Source organism: Cimex lectularius, unplaced genomic scaffold (assembly GCF_000648675.2).
Source record: "Cimex lectularius strain Harlan isolate CLEC.00 unplaced genomic scaffold, Clec_2.1 scaffold32, whole genome shotgun sequence".
NCBI lineage: Eukaryota > Metazoa > Arthropoda > Insecta > Hemiptera > Cimicidae > Cimex > Cimex lectularius.
Window position 1 is genome coordinate 260,299 of NW_019392689.1, and position 20,459 is coordinate 280,757.

The following is a 20,459-nucleotide window of genomic DNA, read 5'->3' on the forward strand; positions in this document are numbered from 1 at the left end:
GTGCAGCAAGGTAGATTAGAGGTAAACAACACAACAGACGAACATCCTTTCGATTCCATATGGAAAAAAGGAAGATTTCATATTTTCGTGCCTGTTGAAGGGTATGTGTGAATCAAACTAATTTTTCAAGCTATAATAAAAATGTTTTTTAAAGTACGTAGTAAAGATAGTTCGTACTCACAATAAGTTGTTTTGCAACGATCCGGATTTCGAGCTTTTATCTCATCATCAGGTAGTAGAACTCCTTCGACCTGATGATGAGCTAAAGCTCGAAATCCGGATCGTTGCAAAACAACTTATGTGAGTAGGAACTATCTTTTTAAAAAGGATTGAACACCGCACTCACTCCATCATTCATCATTTCTATGAACTAAATGGTGTCATACAATCGAGAGAATTGGTGATATAAAATTACGTACGCAATATTTTACTACCTGCTGAAACATATTGCATTGCAATTAATGATTAATTCATTGGGTGTGTTCACCACTTGGGGTTTAGATATTAATTTGGAAAAATAATGATTTGTCAAAATCGTTATCGTTTGGCCTTAGGAGTAGACCTAGGTAAAGTAAGCATAGCGTTCCAAGTAAAGCAGAAAAAAGTTTTTAAATATAAACAATTAAGTTATAAAATCTGCTTTTCTAGTTTGTCTTAAATCCTTGGATTTTCTTATCTTAATTGTTGTCAAATTCTGATAATTGAACGTTAGATTTTGTCTGGGATTAATTCAATTCGAACTAATGATAAGGTAACCTTTTTTGTTAACAGAAAATTAATCAAGAACGTTTACAGTCTCGCAATGTCATTATCTCGTTTTATCGTCGGCGGCATTATAAATGGGTAAAAACATAATTTATTCCAAATCAATTAAATATTGATTTCAGTCTGTTACATGCTGTTGATATATTTATTTATTTTAAAGGTACAAATAGGGCTTTATGTCCTCTTACACGTACTTACATTAGAAATAAATTACGTTTTATAAACATACTAAAGTAAAATAGGAAACGGGAAAAAGAAAAGGAAAATGGAAGAATAGGAGATGATTCATGGATTCATCGTTCAGATGCCATGGACCTGAAACAAACCAGCAAGGAAGCAGAACGTACTTCTTGAGCCTGCAGTTCTGAAGGATAAGGTTAAAGGTTTAGAGGAGTGTTGAAGGCCTGGGATATGATTGGTGGTTGGGATGAGGAATGAGGGAAATAGTTGATAGATATTGAGGACATTTACTTGATTAACTTTGAATATATGTAAGTCTCTAAGAATGTTATAATGTTAAGGTTGCTGAACACATTAATATAGAATGAAATATGATCCCTTGGTTTAAGATCATAACAGTATCTAATGTAGGAATATCTAATAATCAGTTTGAAGGCGGTGAAAAGATAGAGAGCTTAAGGGAAGTGGAAATAAGAATTATTAGGAATTTAATAAGGAGAACTAGTTTTCTATGGAGTGAAAAATCTGAGGCGTCGAAGAGAATGGAGATTTAGAATAGCGAAAGACGGTTGTCTTTCTCGGTAAAGAGGCCCTCAATAACAAGGAAAAGGATTTAAATAAATTCTAACATTTAAATGTAATATTTAAATGTTATCGGCTGATGAAGAGACCCCGAGTTGATAAAAACTTATCTTTACGCTGACAAACAGCCGAAAAAAATTGTGTTAAAGAGAAATTACGGAGCTATTTTTCTAATCTGTCCCACATGTGGTGCTTGCGGAGAGGGTTTAAAATGAAATTCACGTTCAGCACAGTTTTAAAATATTTCCCGGCTTTAAAAAATAGGGTGCCGTAAACAGCAGAGAATAATCCCCTGGGGGTTGATTAAGTGGGGTGCACCGGTTCGTTGGCCTGTTCGGTCATACTTTAAACAATCCAATTTAAGGCAGGTAAGTTTTCAATTTTAGTCTTCTGGGATTGTTTTATGCTATTATCACGTCGAAAATACTGAATGGTTTGTAATCGCTATACATGCCTATAACTTCACCGGTTTTTGTGGTCCGCTTGACCAATTAATATCTTTCAATTAATTTTTTAGTTGAGATAAAAAAGTCAGTGTCACGAGCGGGATTCGAACCCACGATCTTCGGGGCTAGATACGCCGCTGTTCTACCCACTTGAGCTATCGTGACTTCGATCCACTCGGACACCAACCTCCCATCTCAACCCCACCTTTTGAATTTTCCCTCCTTTTTGCCATATTTCAAATGCTGTGTAATCTATTTGATTCTCGGTGACAAATGAAATGGCCACAGAAAGCTTAGTGAAGGTATACTTCATTTTTACTTATTAAATTCTCCAATTTTTGTGGTCCGCTTGACCAATTAATATCTTTCAATTAATTAAGGTTTTTAATTGAGATAAAAAAGGTCACGATGGCACAAGTGGTAGAACAAGTAAATACCTAAATTATTATTTATGTTTATTTAATAATAAGAAATTATTCTTTTTTTATATTTATTTATATAAGCTCTCGACCCTGCCATATATGCATTTGAGTTCACAGATGCCATTGCGCGAGAATCACCTAGTTGTTTTGGTGTTCCGTGATCAGTCCTTGATCTTATCCGTATCATCGACGAAATTTAGGGATATGGGGCAACAACAAGGACATTATTACTTTTTATAACTTAACTTTTTATTCTTTTTTTATAACCTATTTATTTATAGCTGTATACTTGCATTAGAAATTTAAAAACGCCCCAAGAGTTAGAATGAATTTACTTTACGTTTCTAAGAAATTATTTTTAGTTATGGAATCATCCACCTTATCTATTAACTTATTCTATTCCAGGGAGGTACCTTAAATTCTGATTGACAAATCCACGCGTTTTATTTTTATAAGTCATTATTTTAAATATAAATTTCAAGGAACACTTTAATATCCTTATTAGTAGTAATATTACCAAGTTATGTTTTTCCCCTCTTTTAACGGGGGAGATCATTCAGATCCGAACCGGGGTCGATTCCAGTGATTATTCAATGTTAACGAATTAACCTTTGCGTATACCTGACAGATTGGAAAATAAATTGAACGAAAATTTAGAAAAGTTTAAAAAGGCTATTTCTTAAAATAAACTATATATTTGTAAAAATGCTGATTGTGTTGGCTGTTTTGATTTCCGTTTCTTGAGTGACATAAATTGGCTAGTTCGTTAAAAAATTGTATTCAACCCTGTCCATCCTGCCCTCGTTGATGTAGACACGTTTCATTCTGTCATCAATTTGGATCAAACTGCTGTCACCCGCAGACTACCGAGCACAGTACACATTCACAGTCTCCAGCATTAACCTTAACTTTTTGATAATTATTCAGAAATCGTGAGATGCAGTCTGGTGTGATGTAGGTTTCAGAAAAACATTTTCTTTATCGTGCCAACGTTTCGATCTTTATTGAGATCATCTTCAGGGCCTTGTGTTGTCTGCATTTCAGCAAAAAAGTTCTCTGGTTGATAGCCGAAGCGACTTTCTTCTCATTGTTGGCGATGTCCTTCAGAATACTTTTAGCTGCGTGTCCATATGTAGTTCAAATTTGTTCATAGAATCCCATGTTCTTCGTTCTTCTCGTGTAGAAATGTGTGGTGGTTAGTGACCATCGATAGTTATTCTGAAATCGTGAGATGCGGTCTGGTGTGATGTAGGTTTCAAAAAACTACTAACTTTCTGAAACCTACACCACACCAGACCGCATCTCACGATTTCTGAATAATTATCGATTAACGGTCACTAATCACCACACACTTAACTTTTTGTTTTACTAGTATAATTTATTAATGTAAATTAGATTTATTAATAAAACCAAAATTACTTTCGTTCAATTCTGGAACTCGTTTAAGGACGACATCAAAGTTTTATTAAACTTAATTTTTCTTTTTGTTAAAGGGCATTACGATGATAATAGTTCTGTGAAAATACATTATTTTTGTTGGTCAGCATAACATCGTACAAATTAATCTTTAATTCTGCCCAAGTTTTGACCCAACTTTTTTAGTATACTTTTTAACTGTAGACTTTCTCTCCATAGACCATTAATATTACAAGCAGACTAGGCCCATTAATTTACGTGCTATACAGCCTTTAAAAGGCCTGCAACCAAATAAGCCAGTCGTCAAAAAAATTGAAGAATCAAGTTTAACGGCAGAAATCCCAAAATTTGACTCCAAACACCAGTCTCGTCCCTGTACGTGAGAACGTCGGCGAGCGGCGTAGTTCCTACAGAACGGTAGCATCGTCCGAAGGTTAAAAAGAACAAAAGCATTTGAACTTTTTTAGTGAAATTAGTGAGTGATAATCTTACGTATTAAAGCTGCCAAGTGGGTGGGCAGCATAGCTTACTCACATGCCCATCGGCATATTGTAATCCGATTGCAATAAAATTCATAGGGGTCATCTAGAAACCAACCCGCACAATCTTGAAAATCTCATAAAAATTGGTCACTCGGTTTACGGAGTGTTACCGGTTACAATTAACCACAGACAGACACGGAACCACATTTGTTCCAAAAGGTCTGAAACGGAAAATGCGAGTGAAAATTTTGATTTTGGATAACAATTTTTTTTTCGACATCCCGCATGAAAGGCTTCCCTACCTTCAGTAGTTCGTGACTAAAGTGGAGTAGAATGCCGTAAACCTCATGGTTTCATCTCAGTCCGTTAAGTTACCATTTTTTATAGTTTATTTATGAAAAACAAGTTTCTTTACTTAAAAACCTGAATTTTCTCCACTCTAGCATTAATTTTCCCAACTTTTGACTGCATTTTAAATTTTGCACCGAATTTTCTTTTAGAATAGTTTAATTTTAACTTATAACTTTCAAATATGTCGTAGGTTGAGGGAGATGGCAGAAAGAGAGAGATCATTCGTCAGGATTGGACTTTCTTTTGCTTCTCATTTTTCTGATTAACGAATCTTTTAAAACAAGTTATTATTCCTTAAATAAAAAAGTTTTTCTTCTTATTAAGTTGTCTTCTCACGACATATATGCTTCTTTTTTCGTTTTATAGATTAAAAGTTTTAATTTCTAAGGCATTATTATTTGAAGGTGTTTTTTTAAACATCGTACCCGTCGTAATCGTAAAATCGTGAATTTTATTTTCAAATAATAAGGCCAAGTCAAATAATAATAACCCTTCAAATAATAAGGCCTACAAATTAGAAATTTTAATCTATAAAAGGAATAAATAAATTTTCACCCATAAAAACCAGAGAAGTACATTTAGATTACCCCTGATCTTAGAATTTTTTTAATAGAACTTAGTCTTCAGATTATAACAGTTTATGGAAACAATAGTAAATATATACACAATAACAAAGAACATGAACATACGCACAGTTCCTTGACTACCATAACTAGAGTAGAAAAGCATAATTGAAAAATCAGTTATTTGTTGCGATACATAAATCGTTGTGTGTACTTAAAAGCGTTAGCAAACAGAGCATACATTTAGCGAGATATAATAATTGAAATAAAATCTAAAAGTCAAAGATTTTTGCTCATTTATTGATGTAATTCAAAATTCCCCATCGCCATGGTAGGAGTAATTTCTTTTTCAACAGATCCACGAAGCACAAAAATATATAATAAATTGCAAAATTTATTACATAGGCGTTTAAATACTAAAATAGAAATGGGAAAACGATTAATGAACGTTTTCGCGTTAAATTCAGAAACTTGGTAGAGAGCAATAGCCCCGTCCTACTTAGTAGGTACCAGGAGTCCATGGCCATTTGTCACTCCGTCAATCCTTTCAGGTCGTAAGAATTGCATCAGCAACAAAACGCCTCCTGCTCTGCTGAATAATTCATGGCCGTGTTCAAATGTTATCGATCCGTCTTGTCTTTTTGTTTCCGATTTAATTCAAATCTGGCTTAAACAGAAAACTGAATTGTTTTGTTCTCAAAACAATCGTCCCTGAACATTATTATTTACAATCGAAGTGTTCACTCAATCCTGTTAAATGTCAAATTGTTAAAACAATAAGTCTTATAAGCAATAATAATATATAGTTTATTGAAAAATATATAATATAACAATTTAAAGTAATTTGCAGCATTGGTGTCCGTCTGTCGCATATAAGCAATATTATACCTAAATATATTCACATTAATCTTAACATACACCTTTTTATTACATATTTGAACTAATGTTGGTAGTATCGCTATCAGTTTATTTTTTGACTGTTGAGCGTTCTTTATGATAAAAACCATGATGCTTCATAAATGGCCATTATGAATACTTATACGATAAAAATAACGATGATTTGCCTTTTTTATTGTAGAATTTCTTAAATTGTGGGATTTTTCCCTTGTGGTTTGCGGGGTGATTAACCAATTTTTTGGTTTGCGGATCCTCCTATTAGTCTGTTTAACAAACGATCGACCAGGTTGGTGGGTCACGGATTTGGAGCAAACCTTTTTTTGGTGATTCTACACTCCAAAATACCGGATACGTATACTCCACTTTATTTTTATTGTGTGGTGATTAGTGACCGTTAATCGATAATTATTCAGAAATCGTGAGATGCGAATATCACACCAGACCGCATCTCACGATTTCTGATTAATTTGTTTTTATTTCGCTGCTCAAATCAACTATGTGAATATTTATTTTATTTTACAGCACATTTTATAGCATTTTGTATGTAGAGTGCATTAAAAATATAGTAAAAGCTATCAAAGTTGAGGGGAAAAAACATTTTTCAACTAAACTACTTCATAAATTCATTAGTTTTCGCGGTCCGCTTGACCAATTAATATCTTTCAATTAATTAAGGTTTTTAGTTGAGATAAAAAAAATCAGCGTCACGAGCGGGATTCGAACCCACTATCTTCGGCTAGATACGCCGCTGCTCTACCACTTGAGCTATCGTGACTTCGATACATCGGACACTAACTTCCCATCTCAACCCACCTTTTGAATTTTACCTCCTTTTTGCCATTTTTCAAATATCGTGTAATCTATTTGATTCTCGGCGACAAATGAAATGTCCACGGATAGCTTTAGTGAAGTGTATTTCATTTTAACTTATTAAATTCACTAGTTTTCGTGGACGCTTGACCAATTAATATCTTTCAATTAATTAAAGTTTTTAGTTGTCACGTCGAAGGCACGAGAGCTGAAGTGGTAGAGTAGCGGCGTATCTAGCCGTAGGTCGTGGGTTCGAATCCCGTTCGTGACACTGACTTTTTTATCTCAACTAAAAACTATGTCATAAATTTTTTTTCCGTGAAACTACAATAATATGAAATTTCGTTTTAACACCTTTAGGGTCCCCTAAATATAAAGTTTTGTTTGAATTTAAATTATTGATTTTTTGACCTCTAAAGTTTTTCCGATTTTTAAGTAGTCGTTATCTTAATTCTGATTGAAACGGCTAATAAGACTTTAACGTCAAACATACTTGAAAGAAGAGGAACGTAGCTTATAACGACATATGTACTATTAAAATATGTAAAAGATTTCTATAAGAAATTAAACAAAATTGGAAAATTTACCTCGTTTTTTAAATGGAAGTAATAGTCCTATTTTAATGTTTGACACTGTTATAAAATGCACCTGATAATTCCTTTAAAAGGAATCAACCATGAAAATCGGTCTCCTAAGTTTTGATAAAAATGATGTTAGTGCTTGCACTAGGAACGTCAGTCACACGTCGGTCGTCGAAGTTATCAGTCAAAAAATTAACTTACACCGATTTCCGTGAAAGCCGCTATTTAAAGGTTTTTATAACGCTAGAATCATGACAATGAAGTCAAATCCAAGTTTTGACTATTTTCTGACCTACTTTGCTATGTAAATGTTTGTTAAAGTATGTAAAAACGCAATATTATGTCGATTTGTCTTTTTAAATCATACTAAAGTAGAATGAATATTTACACATCGTAGAACATTTTTGTTTTTACGTTAACGAACGATGAAATTAATACATTAAAAATATTTTTTTAAAATATCTGAATAACGATTTAAGCACATTTAATTAAATTTACTTTATACCTATAATTTTTAATAATATTTTAACTTATGTAATATAATTAATATAATTCATTCGACCAGAATCATATTTGGTCCTTCCTGAGTCAAAATTATTGAATTTGAATTTGGTTGAGAATGGGGTGGAGAGTTAGAATAATTGTATGCAGAATCGTATTAAATGAGATTAGGGATGTAAAAAGTTTCAAAAACTTTTTTCCTTTTTAAATCACTTTGAATCAATTCGGTTTTTCAAGCAACCTTAAATAAGAATTTTTATACCAATCTATATTCATTTTTGGGCTGGACAAATGTAGAAAGCTGAAATTCTCTTTTTCCATGTAATGTTATTACGATAGGATTGAAAATGAAACTACGTCAACCACTTTTTTTTTTTCAATCGCCTTCATTTACTCATTCCACAACCCGCAATGCATGAACGTTCGGCAATCTAACACGCCTATGAAGGGGCTCTATGAACAATGGGATAAGGCTGTTAAACTATTATATTACGTATTCTAAAAAGATATAATTCGAACGGGGGAGGGTCTGAAGTCCATATTTTTCGTGAAAATCGGTGAACAATGCTCAGGGGAATACGTTAATTCCAGGAAAACGCGTGTCGCGAGCTCGCCTCAAAGGTGCATACGATGTGGGCCAACTTCCCACAAACGATCACGGATAAAAGCCTTGCCAAAAGATCGTGTACACTATGGAAAGGATCCGTCTTTCAGCAGTGACAATATTTCTGTCCTCCCTTAGCGCCGTCGTAATGCGCTGAGATCTACTACCAGGGCTCCTATTTCAGTCTTCCAGTCTCTCGTAATCTGGCTAAATCTCGGGAGACCACGCTTTCAGAAACGCCACTGCGATATCCACTTGCTGGGGACCTCGATGACTCTTGCTCCCAATAATATTGCGAACTTCTGGTTGAAGATGATTGATGTTTTTCCATGGTGTCCAAAGAGACTACAAGTGGATTAAAATGGAAAAAAGACGAGAAAAGCTGTTTGTTTACAAAATGAGTAATCTTCATGTAAATAAATCCGTTCTTAAAAATGAGGATTAACAATTTTTTTTTTGGTTTGTACGTTTATTTTCTTACTTAATATTATATTATTAATAACTAACATGAATATATTGGTTAATTATTCAGAAATCGTGAGATGTGGTCTGGTGTGATGTAGGTTGCAGAAAAACATTTTCTTTATCGAGCCAACGTTTCGATCTTTATTGAGATCATCTTCAGTGACTGGGATTTACAAACATTGTTTACATTTAACAAATACATGTAGGATGTGGAAAAAAGTGAATTTATACAATGCAAAATGTATTTTTTATTTTCAATCAAAGTATTTCTTCTACTCACTCAAAGTGTTTGTCTTCTGTGTAATTGTGCCATTCTTGCGCGTCGTGTTGAGAGTGTCAGTGAGATATTGCTGTTTTATGTTTATATATTGGTTAATTTAATTAAAATTAATAGAATAATAATAAATTACAAATATCGCTATTGATTTTTGAGCAGTTTAGTTATAATTAATTAACAAGTTTTTCATAACATTAAAAATATTCACAAAGATATTTATATTTTGTACGTAGTGAATTGATGTTTCATACGAAATTATATGGTTGTTGTTGTCTGGAATACTCTAATAACAATCTTCCACAAATTGGCTGCTATTATTCTGAGGCTTTGAATACGAATTTCCCCACCTACTTTGAACCAGGAAGGTACTTTTTTTTTCAAAGAACGACATCTGACGGGTAAATTGTCTTACCTAAGGAATCCTTGTCTCTTTCCTCCAGTCAAAGTCCAACTTCAGGCGCTCTTTTGTGTGTTTTAACATTTGGTCTCAAAATAGGTGGGTGTTCTTATTTTCTGTTCTTTAATTTTAAAAGTTATATAATATTTTGTAAAATTATGATGTTTGTTTGCTATTCGCGGTACTGTTCCATTTGACGTTTCGTAACAACGAGCAAAGGCGAAAGAGGATTGTTTCCAATCGTTTTTACCTTCATGGTATTTAAGATTTTTTTTTTTATTAAAGATTCTAAACAGATATAAACTACTAAACAATAAAAGTGTTTGAGTTATATTTATAAAGCGACGTGGGCTTTCTATTAAGACAGTTGTCTGACTGAAAACTTCGAAATCTCGCCTTAGTGCCATGAGATTTAGAATAAATGTAGTAAGTAAACACTTTTTATAATTATTTTTGATTGATCCCAAAATAATGGGATTGTTTTGTGGATATAATTACCTCTATAAATCATAATAAAGCAAAGCCAGTTTTGTTTTTATAAGGACAATTATATATACATACATATTATACAGTCGAGTCGAGTTGAGCGACCCTAGTCAGTTGGTCACGAGTCAATTAGAGTTTAGAGTTAATTACTGGTCAGTGCCTGTTGATGAGTAAGAGTTGAATTTTAAATGCGAAAGTTGTCGATTACAAAAATGGAGACGAATGGGTTAGAATTTTGTTATATTTTTACGGAGTGACCGAAATTTCGAGGGAGAAAGTCCGACTTAGATACTCCTTTGTGGATTTTAAGCTGTTAGTAAACGTTGTTTTAAAATGTGAAGAACTGGATTACTTTTTTATCGCCCCAATCACGGATTAGGAAGAAAACCCAATTATTACGGATGCATAGACTCCTAGATATCGTCTTTCTATGTTTCTTCTGCTGCCCCCTCAATCAGTTTTGAAAGTTTGCGAAAATAGCTACATGTCTTGATTTTTTCTTATTTGAATATATTCTGGCACGTGGTACATTAAAAGTTGGTTTCTCACATAACCGCTCCTTACAATCATTTCACCTTCTAATAAAACACCAAGTAAACACAGGAAATAAATATAAGGTTCCGTTTTGAAATGTCAGAGAGGAGTTTTGGACGTTTATAAGGTTGTACAGTTCTGTTATATATCGGGTGGTATACCGTGGATTACGGTGAATCATTAAAACTAGCATTTAATACTTAGACTGTCTGAACGTTATTAGTCTTTCAGAGAAAGTTTTCAATTTAGCATGCTCTGATACGCCTAACCTTACTAAAATCATATGATCTACTTCAAAATTTTATTTCTTCACAGTTGTATTTATCCCTTTGAAAAAAATGGTATAGAGTAATATTTATTACGTACAAACATTCATATATAAGGGAATGAATTTGGCGGAAAACCTATCAATTTACGCGTAATTTATAATTAGACCCTTAGGAAAAGATAACCAAAGTTAAGACAGTGAAAAACTTCAACGAACTAGCAACAATTTGAATTTTCCACAATAGAGTTATACGTAAACTGCTCAAAAATGAATCGGAATATATGTAATTTATTATTATTCTATTAATTTTAATTAAATTAACGAATATATTCTTGTTAGTTATTTAGAAGAAAATAGAAAATACAAACCAAAAAACAAAACAAAAATTGTTAATCCTCATTTTTAATAAGGGATTTACTTAAGAATACTAAACAGATTACTCATTTTGTAAACAGCTTTTCTCCTCTTTTCCCCACTTTAATCCTGTTGTATTCTCTTTAACCATGGAAAGACTTTAACCTGAACCACAAGTTCGCAGTTTTATTGTGAGAATAGTCATCGAGGTCACCGGCAAGTGGATATCGCAGAGGCAGTTGGGGTCTCTCAGAGCGTGGTATCCCGGGCTTTAGCCCGATTCCGAGAGACCGGAATTGAAAATAGGAGGCCCGGTAGTAATTCTCAGAGCATTACGACAACGCTAAGGGAGGACAGAAATATTGTCATTGTTGAAAGACGGAACCCTTTCCATAGTGCCCGCCGTATCCTACATGAAGTACAAGACGTTTTGGCAAGGCCTTCGATGGCATTCGTAATCGTTTGTGGGTAGTTGGCCTCATATCGTATACCCTGAGACGACCTGCAGCAACAGCTCGCCACCAAGAAACTCAGGAGAATATGGTGCAGCGAGCGCCTAGAAGAGACTACCAATTGGAATTCTGTTATGTTTACTGATGAGTCGCGTTTCTGTCTGTATGCGCCGAAGAATCTACCGAGAGCAGGGAATGCGTACAAAACCTTAGTGCGTCTTCCCTTCAGTGCAGTTTGGAGGAAGCGGTGTAATGGTCTGGCTGGGATGTACACTAGACTCTAGAGGATGAACTGGACTCCATATAGATAGATATAGAAGTAGAAAAACCTGGGAATTTCCCATCTGCCCTTTTCCCCATTATCTCCAGCCTCAATTTCATTGAGCACATGTGAAATGAGTTGCATATAAGGCTTTTCGGACTCAATATTGTTGAAGGCAACCTTACCGCAGCCCGTAATGTCTAAGAAATTATCGAGGAATAAATCCCTCAAACTATGCATTTCATTGGCAGGGATTTTCGATTTCTGATGACAATGCCATGACAGGACTCATCGGTCTCTGGCAGAGTTGTTTATCATGGTTATGTTTAGAAAACCTGGGAATTTCCCATCTGCCCCTTCCCCCATTGTCTCCAGACCTCAATCCCAGTTAGCACATGTGGGATGCGTTGCAGAGAAAGTCTTTCGATCACCATCCACAGCTAGTTCGTGCTCCCTTCAGTTCAGTTTGGAGGAGGCTAGGATTCCCACTGGAGGACGAACTGTATTCGATATTGTTGAACGAAACCTCACCGCAATTCTTATTGTCCGAGAACTTATCGAGGAATACATCCCTCCCCATTGGCAGGGATTTTCGATTTCTGCATGGCAATTCCAGACCTCATAGAGACAAAGTTGGTCATCAATGTTTAGAAAACCTGGGAATTTCCCATCTGCCACTTCCACCATTGTCTCCAGACCTCAATCCCATTTAGCACATGTGGGATGCATTGCAATGAAAGTCTTTTGATCACCATCTGCAACCAGTTCACCTGCAAAAATGAGTGCAGCATTGCAACATCTGTAGAGTGAAATGTCTTACGAAATTAGTGATAGCCTTATTAACAGCCTCACAGGTGCACAAAGGTTTTAGCTAACAAAGGACATTATACACGGTATTAATTGTTTAAAATAATTATTGTGTCCAAAAAACAAAATTATAGAATTAAAACCTTTTATTTTGTTATTTTGCAAAATCCCTTAATTAAATTTTCCTTCAGTGAAAAACATAATAATTTATTTCAATTAATTATTCCTTTTATGCAAGGCCTTGATTGAGATGAAAAAGTTAGTGTCACGAGCGGGATTCAAATTTCTTTTTCGTCTCAACCAAGACCTTACATAAAAGGAATAATTAATTGAAAGAAGTAATTTGGTCAATTACACCTCTAAATATAATAGATATAATAATTTATAATATATTTTAATGCGATTTATAATAAAAATAATATAAAAATGCTAGAGAAAGTTAATACTAAAAAATTGCCTTGTTTTTAAGTTTTATAAAGAATTTTGATATTATTTTTCTACTTGAAACTTTTATTACAGAGAAAAATTTTAGTTACTATTCTGTTTACTTTCCTGAATTTACATTATGTTGGACTCCGGCTATAAAAACATCTACTTTTGGGCGTGCAAAGGGTGGCACTTTGCTGGCAATCAGAAAATGTTTTTGTAATTTGGCCAGGTTTGTTAAATTTCCTCAGATAAATACGATTTCTCTAAAAACACCAAACTGCGTGGTGTTCCTTGTACCATCTATTTAAATCAAGCTAGCTGGGACCTGGATTTCAGTATTGTTTTGAAACTTATAGAAGAGAATCCTAATCTACATTTCGTACTAGTAGGTGATTTTAACGCAAGAATTGGTACCTTGCAAGCTATTCCGGAAAATCTTCTATTGATAAATAACAAATTTAACCTGCTTAGGAATTCAAAGGACGCCAAGGTGAATCATTTCGGTAGGAAGTTGCTCGAACTTTGCGAGGATCATGACTTTATTATACTTAATGGTAGAGTACCCTCGGATGCATTGGGTGAGTATACTTTTATTGGTGATTCAGGCTCTTCGGTTATTGACATTTGTTGTGTACCCTTTGAAAATATTTCCCTGTTTGACCATTTTCGTGTTGTTCCAGTGAACTTTTCGGATCATCTCCCTCTATCTTTTAATATACTCTGTACACACTTCAAATGTCCCAACTCTTCCCCGCCTTTCTAGACTACAATGGCAGGAAAAATTTTCAAAAATTTATAAGTGCAAGCTACAAATATTATCTAGTAACTTGACACTGGTCCCTTTCGATACCACTCAAATATGCTAAACTCCCTTACTGGTCTAATAAAAGAGGCTTTTTCAGGTTGTAGTGTGGGCAATCGTCTTGTGTTAGAAAGAAAAAATGCCTGGTTTGACTTTGAATGTTTGCGGATGCACAATAAAGTATTAGCCTTACTAAATCTCTTCCGTAGTACAAACTCAAGCATTATTAGAAGAAATTATCTTTTTGCTAATAAAAAATATAAAAGTCTCTGTGGTAACAAAAGAAAACAATTTTTTGGCTTGGTTGTTGATCAGTTCTCTCTCACAAAGGATGCTAGCGAGTTTTGGAGATTGGTCAACTTATATAAAAGCAAGAATTTTATTTGTGGCTCAGATATTGCATTAGATTCCTGGGTTTCTCATTTCGGCGCCTTACTTAACCCGCCCCTGAAGACATCAATTTCCTTTGCTGAACCCCTGATTTGGAATGAGGCGCTAGATGCTTCCTTCACATTCGCGGAATTAAAAGCGGTACTGGTTAACCTTAAGTCGAACAAATCCCCAGGTCTTGACTCGATTCCCTACGAATTTTACCAAAATGCTCCAGACTGTTTTTTGGAACGCCTCCTTTCCTTGTTTAATTGTATTTATGAGTCAGGTGTTGTTCCTCCTTCTTTTGGTCGGTCAATTATATTTCCTCTCTTTAGGAATGGGGATGTGGACATTCCATCTAACTATAGAGGAATTTCTTGCTTAGACGCAGTTTCAAAAATATTTTCGGGAATGCTCCTGAGGCGACTGGGATATTTTGTGTCTTCTAACAACTTCTAAGTGAATTTCAGGCAGGCTTCCGTAAGGGCTTCTCCACTTCTGACAATTTATTCATTCTTCATAATCTTGTTAATTTGTCATTTTCAAAACTAAAGAAGTTGTACTGTTTCTTTGTCGAATTCAGGGCGGCTTTCGATTGTGTTGATAGAAGAGCCCTCTTTCTGAAACTCGGTAATTTGGGAGTATCTAGTCAGTTTATAAGGGTCGTGAAGGCAATTTTTTCACAGACTAAGAGTGCGGTCAGGGGGTCAGGAGGTATTTCCGAATTTTTTGAGGCAGCTTGTGGTGTGAGACAAGGGTGTGTCCTAAGCCCTTTACTCTTTTCCTTATTCTTGGATGATCTCCCGTCTGGCTTGGATTTTGGAGTCCGTGTTAGTGGTACAATTGACCGTATGCTGACGATGTAGTCTTGATAACAGATAGTATTACTGGGTTGCAGAAAAATATTAGTCTCCTGGAATCATACTGTGATCAATGGAATCTCACTGTCAACCTGGCTAAATCAAAGATAATGGTGTTTAGAAGAGGAGGCAGGCCTGCAAAGGCCGAGCGTTGGTTTTTCCAGGGTGAGAGGGTTGATGTGGTTAACCAATATAAATATCTTGGAGTAGTCCTAACTTCCAGACTCTCTTTTACCCCTCATCTAAAATCCAAAGCTTCAGTGGCGAAGGTTGCTTTGAATAGAACATGGTGTTACATGGTGTTACTTTTTAGCCCAGAATCTAATCCCGGTTTACTCTAAATACAAGGTATTTGGTTCAGTGTGCCGTTCTATTTTGTGCTATGCAGGCCAGGTGTTGTGGGGGTTCCAGGATTATGAAGTGATAGAAAGAGTGCAACGTTTTTTTATTTGGAAGATCTTCTCACTGCCTAATTCTACTCCAAACTATATGCTTTATATGGAGACGGCAGTGGATAAAATTTTCCTTTATACGCTTTCCCTGCATTTTTCATTTGTTTTAAGGGTACTTAAGGGCCCTGTTGCCCGAATCTCCAAAATTACTGCGCTCGAGATTATTAAATCTAATGGCTCCTGGTTTCGGCAGTGGAATACTTTAGCTACTCAATATGGTTGCGATTTTTCTTTTTGTTTAGAAAACCTCTCGAGTTGGCCCAATTATACCATGAAACTTTTGTGCAGTCTACGTGATAAACATCGTGTGAGTTGTGAGCATCGAGCTCAGGTCTCCAACAGGTATCTTCTCTTTAAGGCCCTAGACCACTCTAAGGAAACCTTTAACCTAAATGTTCAAGCTAGTGGGTCTATAAAACTTCCGACTCTTCGATGGCTTCTTAAACTCAGATGCGAGCAAGTGATCCTCAATTCTGTGCCATGGAAGGAAGACGACGGAAATTTCTTGTGCACGCTCTGTAACCTAAGAGTTAGGGAAGATATCTTTCATTTTGTTGCCCAGTGTCCCATACTGTCTGAACTCCGTATCCTGTATCTAGGCTATAAATCGCTTTCCAGGTCTCAGCTGCTTGATCTGTTGAATATCGCGGATATGGAGAGGTCGAAAGGTCTAGCACACTATGCACGTCATGCCGGGCAATATAGGTACGATTATAATACCGAGTCATAATTGTTTAACTTGTATCTAAAACCAGCTAGTTTTTATAATTTAGTTTTTACTTATAGTTTTCTATTATTACCATTATTATATAGTTAATTTTTATTTCTTACTTTTTGCTCGCCTGAAAAAGAACAGCCTACTTCCGGCAGACGGATAAGCATCCATGCTGTAAAATGCTTTTAATATTGAACATTATGTAATGCTTCTCTTTAATGTAAATAAAGCATGTTATCTATCTATCTATCTATCTATTTATCTATCTATCTATTACTAAAAAATTGCCAATATCCCGATACATTTTTGAGCAATTTATATTAGAACGAATTTCCGATAACTGAATTTACAATTTTTTTAGAAGTTTTTTTCTGCCGATTATTAGGAATTATTGAATTTTTGAGGTTAATTTGATTCCAACTGTAGAAATAGTAATTTCATTTTTGTTTTCTTATTAACAGAACAATTTGAAGTACATATCGATTAAGCTTTGAGTATTCAGAACAATTAATTAAGTTAATTAAATTAATTATTTATCGCTTGCCAACAAATTATTTTCAATTAATTAAGGTTTTTAGTTGAGATAAAAAAGTTAGCGTCACGAGCGGGATTTGAACCCACGCTCCTCGGCTAGATACGCCGCTGCTCTACCACTTGAGCTATCGTGACCTCGATCCACTCGGACACTAACTTTCCATCTCAACCCCACCTTTTGAATTTTCCCTCCTTTTTGCCATTTTTCAAATGTCGTGGGTTCAAATCACGCTCGTGACGCTGACTTTTTTATCTCAACTAAAAACGTTAATTAATTGAAAAGAATTTATTTGGTCAAGCGGACCACGAAACCTAATAAAAATTATTCAGAACGTAACATCGGCGTTTTTTCAATCCGTTCTTCTATTTTATAGCTTGGAAATTTGGAATTTTTAGTTTCGCCCTTGGGCTTAAGTGTTGCCAAGGACGGCGAGCACGCTCGACTATATTTAAGATTGCAACAAAATTCTAATTGCCCCTAATTTACTAATATACAGGCTACAGGTATACAAAAAAAAAAAAAAAAAAGTAATACGTAAAACCAGACAGCCTCTTATAAACCGGTGATTAGAGGCTGTCTGGTTTTACGTATTACGGTTTTTTTTGTATATCTGTAGCCTGTATATTAGTCAATTAGGGGCAATTAGAATTTTGTTTCACAGGTTTCTTTTTTTTAATCGAATTTTCAGAACTATTCTGTTCGGGACAATCATTTGTTTGTTATCGTTTTTACATAGTTTAAATATGCATTTTCTCTTTAAGGAGATTTGTCTTTCCTTTTTTAATTACACAGTTGTTTTACAAAAGTTAATAAACATAAGAACAATTGGTTAAACGAAAAAAGCAAATAAAGCACACCAATCCTGTACACCAATACCGTGATAAATCGATGAAATTACAAATTTTACAGTAATTGCTGAACTACCGTAGTTACCAGGTCTTGAAAATTCTTAGACATGCACTGTTCGTGGAAGATATTTCTCGATTATGTTCTCAACGGAACACGGTATGCAATTAATATTTTGCTTTTCGTCAAAGCAATAGAGATATTTTTATTTATTTAAAATATAAATATATATTTATGTTTGCATTGTTTGTACCATTTATAGAAAAATACTTTTTTCAAAGGAAGAAAATTGCTCTGCAATCTAACTAAAGGCACATCAAAAAACCGCAGAAACATATTTCGAAAAAATTAAGTATTTTAAGTTGCCAAATTGATTAAAAATTCTAAAGGGTTTAATCATAATTTAATAGTATGAATTTTCTTATTCGTTTATTGCATTTACCTCTTTCGCTATTGAAAATTATATTGAGACCTTGTTAGAACAGAAAATTGCGGCTTTTTGTAAAAAAGATTGAAATGGGTAAACGTGAAAAGGTAAAAAACAGGTAAAAACTGGGAAGACAATTGTTGCTTGGAATTGGCTTTGCGGTCATTTTTTTTAAACGAGAAAGCATTGAAGTTGTTTGTGTAAAGCGTTTCTACTGTATACAACATTAATATATTGCAATAAAACAGCAACTTACTCATATACATTTCATTACATTTTAACCAGCATTTAAATTTGATGACGGTACGACTAACTCCTAAAGCCATGATAAAAAAAAGTTCTCCTGAGCGTCTAAGTCCATATTTGGCTTATTTACCATTTCAAAAATAACATTAACTCTAAGAGCCAAAAACGCGGTCACCCTTAATATTTTAAATTATCCCTTAGACGATCTTACAACGATATTTGATCCGTTTTAAAGGATTAGAGGAAAATAAAACAGATAAAATCTTCCACTTGTGTTTACTGTTGGATTTTGTAAAGAAATCTTTGAATAGTAAATCTCTTCTTTTTTGGTTTTTCTAAAGTTACAGCGATTTGATTCTTTTAAGATATACCACTTTTAAATTTCAAATTTATTTGAGTGATGGTTTAAGTGATACAGATTCGGCTAGAACATAATAACATTGTTGGTCCGTGGAAGAAGTCCAACGTATGTGGCCAGGGTGCTTTACAATTTAAGAATCGGCATTCTACCGCTGTTGATACCAACCAACGACTTCACCAAGTTACAAATGTCAGTTTACACACTGTAAGGCGAAGACTTTCAGAGCTGAATTACGTGCAAGAAAGCCTGTCACTGGTCGTGAACTTCTGACAAGGCACAGAACAGCTGTCAAGAAATCGCATCAATTGGTCTGAATAAGATTGGACTAAAATCTTGTTTTCGGATGAGCCAAGCTTTGTTTGAGGTCTTCTGATTCGGGGGATTGGAGAACAACAGGAGAGCGATTATCCTCATAACATTATCACCCCGGGGAAATGTTATGGTGGTGCTGTTATGATTTGGGCAGCCATTTCTACGAAAGGTCGCACAAAGGTGTTCGTCATCGACGGTTCCATACAGCTGCTCGATACATTGAGGATGTATCAGAAGAAATTGTTCCTTATAATACAGTAATTGGCGACCGTTTTATTTTTATGCATGACGACAATGCAAGGACCCACATAGCTAGGAATGTTGGTGACTACTTGCATCGGGATTCAATTCAAAATTTGGACTGTTCTGCATTTAAACCCTCGGACACTTTTGGGACGAATTGGCAGAGAGGATCAAAATTCCTGAGAATTTGCAGGAATTAAGAATGGCGCTGTTGGAGGAGTATGCAAACATTCCACAGCACTACATTCAAAACCTCATAAAATCGATGCAACGTCGACTGCAAACACTGCGACCAACGCAAGAGGAGGAAATACTCCATACTGAATTGAATATTTTCTTACTTGTTTCCATAGCAATATCATTTTTTGTAAAATCGTTTTACAACTCAGTTCAATTTTTCATTTATCTATATATTTACCTATAATATTTTTATTTAAAAATATACAGTAAACACAAAAAATAAAAATTATAAAGACGGAAAGTATTTACTAAAAAACCGAAGGTAGCCATTTTTTTACATAGTCCTGTTGGATTTCTCTTGAAACAATGACGCTATAAAAAAAGTCTGTAATATTTTTTAGTCTAGTTTCAAATGTTTACATTTTTGGGGAAAAGAAATTTTGGCTTAAAATTGAAAGTAATTTTATTTTTTGAAAAACCTAAAACCCCTCCAACATTTCGGAGAGGGGAATTCGGATTTTAGGGAACATGGAGTAAAATATTCAACTCCTCGAAATTACGCTACCGGTTTCTTTTTGCCATAAATTTGTCATTTTTTGACCAATTTAAAATCCGATTACACCATTGTTTTCAGCGAAAAAATCTTTTAAAATGATGTGTCAGGATGTATAGGGTCGTATTTGAAATTTTAAATTGAACTGGTCCTGAGATACCCGGTATAATTTTTCTCCAAAAAAGGTAAACATTTGAAACTAAACTAAAAAATATTAAACACGT

The 20,459-nt window shown here is 34.6% G+C and overlaps 1 protein-coding gene across 3 annotated transcripts in view; it reads left to right on the top strand.

Moving 5' to 3' along the window:
- The window catches only part of LOC106665023 (sialin), a 56,224-nt gene that overhangs the window by 23,304 nt on the left and 12,461 nt on the right, over positions 1-20,459 (top strand). The window contains exon 1 of one of the 3 annotated variants that reach the window (XM_014391154.2): positions 9,741-9,838. The exons of the other annotated variants lie outside the window; for them this stretch is intronic. The gene's annotated coding sequence lies outside the window, so the exon portion shown is untranslated. Of the gene's footprint in view, positions 1-9,740; positions 9,839-20,459 lie in introns of those variants that run through there. 3 annotated transcript variants of the gene reach the window in all.